At 38.0% G+C, this 8,475-nt stretch overlaps 2 long non-coding RNA genes across 7 annotated transcripts; both read left to right on the top strand.

Moving 5' to 3' along the window:
• The first annotated feature begins 1,207 nt into the window (after positions 1-1,207).
• On the top strand, positions 1,208-2,753 carry LOC113286850. Of its 2 annotated transcripts, XR_003329541.1 has the most exons (5): positions 1,208-1,486; positions 1,587-1,689; positions 1,787-1,874; positions 1,960-2,022; positions 2,102-2,753. It is a non-coding gene; the product is annotated as an uncharacterized LOC113286850 (long non-coding RNA). The 2 variants fall into 2 exon arrangements; XR_003329542.1 differs by lacking the exon at positions 1,787-1,874.
• Positions 2,754-3,045: 292 nt separating this feature from the next.
• Positions 3,046-5,917, top strand: LOC113286849. 5 transcript variants are annotated; one of them, XR_003329539.1, is made up of 9 exons: positions 3,046-3,180; positions 3,288-3,369; positions 3,506-3,819; positions 4,087-4,173; positions 4,510-4,582; positions 4,767-4,890; positions 5,117-5,200; positions 5,286-5,337; positions 5,553-5,917. It is a non-coding gene; the product is annotated as an uncharacterized LOC113286849 (long non-coding RNA). The 5 variants fall into 5 exon arrangements; XR_003329538.1 differs by having other exon boundaries at positions 3,288-3,819; positions 4,656-4,890; XR_003329536.1 differs by having other exon boundaries at positions 3,288-3,819.
• The last annotated feature ends 2,558 nt before the right edge of the window (positions 5,918-8,475 follow it).

Below are 8,475 nucleotides of genomic sequence, written 5' to 3' on the forward strand. Positions count from 1 at the left end.
GTTGCGGCATTTCCTTATCTTGACCACCCTTAAAACTGTATCTCTGTCCTCTTGGCCTATTAATCACTACATTCTCATTTACTTTGATGTAGGAGTTGGCTTTCACCAAAGAAGGGAAGTGCTCATATATCCAAACCTATGCAAACACAAAGTTTAGTAAGGATCTTATCTTACAATCATTTTCCGAATATAAACGATTTACACAATAAAATTACCTGGAAGAGACATATATTTCCGTTGACTTCCGTAGTGAGTGCCCTTGCCTTTGTCAACTTATTGTTTAAGAAGGAGATCACCGCAGTACCCCAAGAATACTCATGCATCTGATCTAAGTGATCCAATAGTTGAACATACCTGGCGTAGACCGAGCTTCCGGAACTGTCGGGGAAGATACATTTGCCAGGACGTATAGTAAATAACCTGTTGTGGTAGCATTGATTCGCACCAATTCTACCCTTCCTTCCTCATCAAAGATTTTCTTGGTCCCAGATAATGCAGCCTTCAACTTCCTCGGATTAAACTTCTTGGCTAGATGACCATCCTTCACCTCAAGTACAGACTCTGTCCGAACCTGAATCCAACCGAACAAACCTCTAGTCAATCCAAAGATCTTCTCCCAAGAAATTTTACTATCGAACCCGTCACTGACTGCTTTTCCCTCAACCTCGAGACCTAGAATTTGATGAGCATCATCGGGAGTTATCTCCATCTCACCGAATGGGAATAACATAGTATCAGCCTCTCCGTAGAACCTCTCACAAAATGCAGATACGTTAACTTTGTCATACGCAATATTCGAACTCTCCACCGCAGGCCACAACCACTACACCAAATTCCCGGATTCGTAACGGTTTAGTTGCCGTTACGAAATTTCTGTTACAAATGGCCGTTACGAAAAGTTGTAATAGGCTTGGTCGTTACGAAATTTTCAGAAATACGTAACAGATATCAGCCGTTACTAAATTTTTGATAGGCGTGCCAATCGCACGCTTGGTCACACATGGGTCGTAACACCTGAGTATGTGCGTGTGCCATTCACATGCGCGCTTTCTAGCCTTTCATCTACACCGTGTATACCTAAGATAATATCTCCACCCTTCATTCTATTCTCGAGATGCATCTCAATCATAAAACCCTAGATTTCATTCCCACTCTACATTACTACATCTTATCTCTTTTTCTCCGCCTCATCGTCCCTATTACTCTCTATTGCTCTCTCTCATTCTCTCTACCCAACCCAGAAAAACATCCTTCGATTCAGTTTCGTTTTCTTTTCTTGATTTTTCCTTGTAGGTCTCTGTGTTCTTCCAACCTAGAAGATATCGGTTTTCATTCTCAACTCGTTTTCTGTTTTATCTTCTTTTTCTTCTATGTGATTTGAGAGGCAAGATGAATGTTTAGTGATCGAGAGCAAAAGGAATTGATCGAAGAATAGTTGTTGGCAGTGATACTGATTCGAGTGGTGGATCCAGAATCCGCTAAAAAGGTAACCTGGTGCTATAATTAGGGTTTCTTTTAATTTGATAATTGATTCGTAGGAAATTGAATAAGGAATTCATCTATTAAGATTTTATTTCTACATACAGTTTTGCAGATCTAATTGATTATGACGTCGAGCTATCTTACCTTCTTCAGTCACATCCGAATTATTTGTTACCAAAATTTGACGAAGGCGCTTGTCAAGCTCAGGTTCCAAAACCCTAACTCTCTAATCTGTATCATTTAGTGTTTGTTTGATCAATTTTTATTTTAGATTTGTTTTTATGATGTTGTTTGAATTTCAAAGGGTTATTTTGGATGTTGAAAGACAAGGAAATTGTAAGGATTGGTTCATGTTCAGATTTATATTGATGGTCATATTTTGGAGAATCCAGGTTTCAGCTCTGTAATTCTCCAGAATTCTTTGATTTTTACTCGTTTATTAATTGATTAATTGGGTGATTATTATTGGTTCTGTAGAGGCTTGTCAAAGTATTGGAAAAATTAGAGTGAAACACAGGGGAAAGCTTCACACTCTCTAAGGTATTGTTACTATCTTAGTGTTCTGTTCTTTTTGGTTTTGCATTTTGATGAAATAGTGCTTACATCTTTTTGCTTACAGGTCTTTAGAAAACTTGGATGATGCATCAAAGTTTTTGAATGACAAAGTTACAAAAGTTGTTGTTGTTACAGTACCTGCCTACTTCAATGACTCTCAAAGGACAGCAACAAAGGATGCTGGAAGAATTGTTGGTTTAGAGGTTCTTCGTATCATCAACGAGCCAACTTCTGCTTCATTGGCCTATGGGTTTGAGAAGAAAAACAATGAAACAATTCTAGTGTTCGATCTTGGTGGTGGTACCTTTGATGTTTCAGATACTTCATTCGAATTTTGAAGTTTATTTTTGTGCAATTCATTGTGTCATATGAGTGCATGTATTACCAAATATTGTTTTAGTTGTAGTCTTTTCAGTTTTCAGGCTTTTTGAAGATGCCTAATTTAGAAACAGGCTAGTTAGATGTTAAAATGGACACTTTGATGAGCAGTTATCTGTGGTTTAAGTGTATTGATGCTTTTGAGGTGTTGCTGAATGTTCAAAGGATTGAGAGTCAGACTCCAAGTTTTTATTGAGCATCAGTGTTTTAAACAAGCTTATATTGAATACGCTTCTCTGCCTTTGTTGTAGTTCTCGAAGTTGGTGGTGGAGTATTTGAGGTGTTATCTACCTCTGGAGATACTCGTTTAGGAGGTGATAACTTCGACAAGGTTGGTGCAGGCTTTCATTTACATGTGTAAGCTTATTGTTGTGTACCCGTTCTGCTTTGCAACAGCTGATGGTCCCAAGCACATCGAGACCACTCTTACAAGGGCCAAGTTCGAGGAGTTGTGCTCAGACCTTCTTGATCGGTATGTAATCTCCTTTATTCATCACCAGCAGTATTTTGACACATCTGGCTGTGAGACTTTTGTAGCTCTAACTCCTGTCTTCTCTTGGAAACAACTTTCTTAGACTGAAAGTTCTAGTTCAGAACTCTTTGAAAGATGCAAAGCTCAGTTTCAAAGACTTGGATGAGGTGATCCTTGTTTGTGGATCCACACGTATCCCAGCTTTCCAGGAGCTTGTTAAATCATTGACTGGTAAAGACCCAAATGTTACAGTGAATCCTGATGAAGTTGTTACTCTTGGTGCTGCAGTTCAGGTTAGTTTTAAATTTTTTCTTGTCGTAGTTGATATATACTCATGAGAGTGACAACATAAATCCACGAATACTGGGATACTTAACTGTTTCTTGATTTTTTGAACCAGGCTAGTGTTTTTTCTGGGGATGTGAGTGACATTATTCTCCTGGATGTCTCACCATTCTCTTGGACTGGAAACATTGGGAGGTGTGATGACCAAGATCATCCCGAGAAATAGCACATTGCAACTTCAAAATCAGAGGTGTTCTCTACAGCTTCAGATGGACAGACAAGTGTTGACATAAATGTACTACAAGGTGAAAGAGAGTTTCTGAGAGACAATAGGTGATGACCAAGATCATCCCGAGAAATAGCACATTGCAACTTCAAAATCAGAGGTGTTCTCTACAGCTTCAGATGGACAGACAAGTGTTGACATAAATGTACTACAAGGTGAAAGAGAGTTTCTGAGAGACAATAGGTCACTCAGAAGCTTCCGTCTAGATGGTGTTCCTCCAGCCCCACGCGGTGCCCCTCAGATTGAAGTCAAGTTTGACATTGATGCAGATGGTATTTTGTCTGTTGCCGCTAATGACAAGGGTACTGGAAAGAAGTAGGACATTACGATTACTGGTGCTAGTACACTACCTGGTGATGAGGTATGTTTCTATAGACTATAGCACTATTTCTGCTGTAGCTTTTACTCTTTCAATTGCTGAATTGGCAAATCTCAAAGTACACTAGAAGTTGAGCTCCTTGCAGTATGAATTTTTTGTTTGAGGAATGCGAAACTGTCTCTACGATTGTCACTTGTCAGGCTACTTAGAATTGCATCTCTTTATATTTCGACTCATGTATCAATGCAATATATCCAGGAGTTTATATAGATTTGGTGTAGTTTATTTTGATATTTTATTGTTTACTAGGCATTCAAGTTGATCGTGGCTGATCCTGATACCATTCTTGATTCCCTCACACGTGAAGTCAAAGAAGTTGGCCCTGATGGACAAGAGGTAAAGCTGGTTTCTCTGCTTGTAATTCGCTTAAATTCCATATTGTTGGTTTTGAAACTGATGGGGACATCTCAATATGTTTATAACAGAATACTAAAGTGATACCTAATTTTACATGGGTGCTTGTATTTCAGGCCATTTGGAAGGCTTTGGTGGGACTAGTTTTAATTCTTTAACTAATCAGATGAACCTACTTCTATTTTTACGAAAATTTTACTATTATTGGGTAGAGCGTTTGAAACATGGATAATTAGTACTATAACTAGCTAGCTGAATGATGTTTGAGTGCATTCCCTTATAGTATATAACCATTGTTTGTCATTGTTCGGTTTGCAGGTTAATTGAATGATGCTCTGTTATGAGATCAGAAAGGTTGGAGAATCCCTTGGCAATTTCTGTAAGTTTCAATGTAGGTAGTTTCTATGAACTTTGTAAGTTTCTATGTAGGAAGTTTCAATGAACTTAGTAAATTTGGTGGGAAGTGAACTGCAGTGGGCTTGGCATCAGCCTTTGTGAACCTTCTCGATTACAAGTTAAGTTTTCTTCACTTAAATACTTGATTGATTTTCTGTTTCTTACAATTGTGTACTCAGTTCTGGTGAGAGAGCTTATTATCTTTGGTAGGTTGCGGGACCAAAGATAGTACCAACTTATGAAGCTTATGGACTTTTCCCGCTGAAAGTACATTAACTGGGAGGATGTTTCCATCTATTTCAAGTAAAGATGCTAAACTTATTTACTTACGTAAACTATTTCCTTTAGCAATTGGTTCCAAGTTCTCTTTCTCATGTACTACATATGCTTTTGGAAATTTAACCACTCCAACTACTTTTTACTACCTTGGCTTAATGGAATTTATGAAGCAGGGTATACTGAATACTTGTCTCCTTCTGAACTGTATTTATTTGTAATGCATCTAATGTATGCTTCTAAATCCTTTCAGAAGCAGTTGGAGTGGATACAGGTGTTTTGGAGCTTAAAGAAATAGGAAGACAATCGGAAATGTTGTTCTCACTAGAGATATCAGGTAGTGCTACTGTGAGCACGGAGAAGTTCATATTTGTTTCAAGTTAACCTAGAGATTGCTTATAATATGTGGTTTTGACCTTCAGTTTATACTTGCGAGGGGGTTTGCATCAACATGTGTACCTGCTATATTACATGGTAAGTACTTCTCTTACTTCCCTGCAGCAATAACTTCTCCCTTCTAGTATGTCTTCTGCTCTAAGTATACCTTACTACCAACTTCTAAGAAACAGAACAAATTGGTGTTACATCCACGTATTTATTGGTTGTTTGCATTTACGTGAACTGCGTTTTTTGAACGTTATTTCTTCCAGTTTACTTGTCATAATAATGCTGCATGTTGTATTTTGCAGGATTGCCTACATCGAGTTTTCTGATGCTCAAGCTTTCAACAAACCAAGCCTGCAAAGGGTATAAAGCTTAGTTGCGTTTATTTGAATCATCAGAAAGGGTGGAGAACAAAGCAGATAAGATTTGTAAGTTCCATGTATTCAAGTATTGTAGGCGGTTAGTAAGTTTCTATGTGTTTGGAACCTTCCATGTGTTCCCTTAGAAATTTGATACTTAACAAAAAAAAAAAAAGTTTGGTACTTGAGAAATTTTAGTTCTTTTGTAGTTTATCTAACTGTTCAGTTCTTTCGTAATATAAATCTGAACAGAATGAAAGTGATATGAATATATTGAAGAAATTGTTGTTGAGTGTGGATGATGAATGTATACAGGCATTGAATTTAGAATTCCGGCTTGTTTCCGGCAGAAAATGAACTGCCAGTCGGCATTGACCTGGTCAATTTTGACCAGGTCAATGTTGACTAGCAGTAATTTTTTTGATGTTACGAAAAAAGTTCGTAACGGCTTCATGCTGTTTCAACTTGCCACGTAGTAACGGTTAGAGTACGTTACTAATATGCCACGTTGTAACGGCTTGAGCCTATTACGACCATGTTGTTACAAATAATTCGTAACGGCCCTAGGCTGTTACTACGTGGCATTCGGTACACGGATTTTGAGCGTTCCCGGCACAACGTATGCCCTTCTATGTGTTGAAGTCAAGAGTTTTTCACCAACAAGATGAGGTCTTGAAGGAGGACTAAGAGCTTTCAGAGCTTTCTTCTTTGCCTTTTGCAACCTGAACAAGAACATTTAAGAAGAAAATTATAAGTCGGCAAGGTCGACATATAAAACCAATGCGTCGGACAAAGGTCGGAAGGGTCGATATCAAACAATATGCCGGCTAAAGCACAATCGGCAGGGTTTTATTCCAATAACCTGCCGGCTTTTAACAACTAAGAACACGGGGTTTTCAACATCAATAGTCGGCAGGCTTTATAATAAAAACAACACCGGGCTAACATAACGCCGGTAATGTGATATTTACATACCATTCCGACTTTCAAAATTTAAGGCATCAGAAGATGCTTAAACTTTTCAACTACAGTCGGCGTGGTATTTGACTTATAACCCACCAACGATGAAAAAAAAAAAACTACCGCCGCCAAGCTCCTAAGTTGAATAACTTGCCGACCCTGTAAAATCAGTTACAGATACTAAACATCCGTAAAGATCTTCAACCTAAGAGCTTGCTGGTGAAACCCTAAACATGAAAGGTCGGCAAGGTCGTGGAACAAACACCTTGCCGGCTAAATAACTGCAAATTCAAACATTCGATTTTTCTGACCTAATTTGACATGCAAACATGAAATTGAAGTACTGGAGTGAGTTTAAGTAGGCCCTTACTTTCTTAATCGCACCATTTATCCTTTTTCAGTGGCTACGAATTCTTCTTCTTCAACCGTTTTTTTTTCTTCTCTTTTTGTTGAACTAATTTTGCAAATCCAGGGTTGTATTCATTGGGTTTTCTATTAGCTTCTTTCATACGAGTTCCCTTCCGCCGTGGTGGTTCCATTTTTAAAGATTAATCGGAATTTTTGAATCGACCATCCACTCGATTTAATCGTCGAGTTTTGATGGTGGTGGTGGGGGAGGTCGGTATGGTTGTGGTGGAGAAGAAGAAGAGAAGAAGGAAGATGAAATGAAAATAAAAAAACTGATTAGGGTAATAGAATTATAAAGGGAAAGGATAGTATTGTAACTTCGCCCATTAGGACTCCCCCTTAGCCCTTAAAAAGAGTCCACTTAAAATTGGATATATCCCAACTAATCGGGGTATATCCCAATCAAGCCAGGAAGTTAAAGTACTGCTAGTAGTTCTTAATTTGGATATCAACCAAAAAAGAAATAAAACTACTTAAAATGTGAAGAAAACTTTCAGATAGGTAGTAAAAAGCTATAATTACCATCCTTCAGATATAGTTATTATACTGGACTCAGATAGGTGCAACTGCTCTTGGTCTTTGGAGTTTTAATAGCTTTTCACTGAATTTCTTCATGCGTCTCTTTCTGAGATCTGTGTTTGGCTCACGGCATTGCTCAGGTGTACAGCTTTCAATAACCACTTGCTCTATGGCCACAGATTTCTTCGGCAAAAGTTCTAATAGCATGTGCTCAATAACAACAAGTCCTTGAGCGTCGACAATCTTAACAGACTTGAGGTTACATAACATAACATGCCATGTAATGACAACTTTGGTTCTTAATAAGATTTTTTGTCTGCTGAATTGACCTTTATCAAATTGAAAAGCGAGAAACTTATTGTTACGATCATGAGATAGCCTGATTCCTGGCAGGCGACCTAATTCCCAGTTAATAAAAATTGACAAGTTCTCAGCAAATAATGCCATAATCACTCTTTAATTAAGGGTGCAAATCATTAGTTTACTACATTCCATCAACGTGTGTGTATTGGAACAATTAAGAAGTAAGCCCATTTCAAGTATCAATCAATATGTTCTCGGCCCACAGTACTTCATAGTTTGTCTTGAGCTCTACAAGCAATTTCTTTTTGTTGAAGTTTGTGGCACAATCCTAATGGTAGAAGAAGACTAGAACGTTTTGTCATTTCGCGTTCATTACGAACAGGAGAAGCGTCACCCTTCGGACGGTGGTGGCCGGAGTTTCTTGATTTATTACCTGAATTTTGAGAAATCTATGGTCACTCAGAGGCATTTTGATTTCCTCCTGATTTGCGTTCGTGTTACACACCGCACTATTCGTGACCTTCCAAATTCAATGATATGCTTGAGTATTTTTATTTATTTTTTGAATCTGAATTTTGTAACTTTCTTGATTTGCATATAAAGTTGAGCTAGATTTTGTCACATTGGTCATTGTCACTTTTTTTTTTTTTTTGGTGAGGACAGTAATTAACAAGACCCT

Source organism: Papaver somniferum, chromosome 6, assembly GCF_003573695.1.
Source record: "Papaver somniferum cultivar HN1 chromosome 6, ASM357369v1, whole genome shotgun sequence".
In the NCBI taxonomy this organism is placed as follows: domain Eukaryota; kingdom Viridiplantae; phylum Streptophyta; class Magnoliopsida; order Ranunculales; family Papaveraceae; genus Papaver; species Papaver somniferum.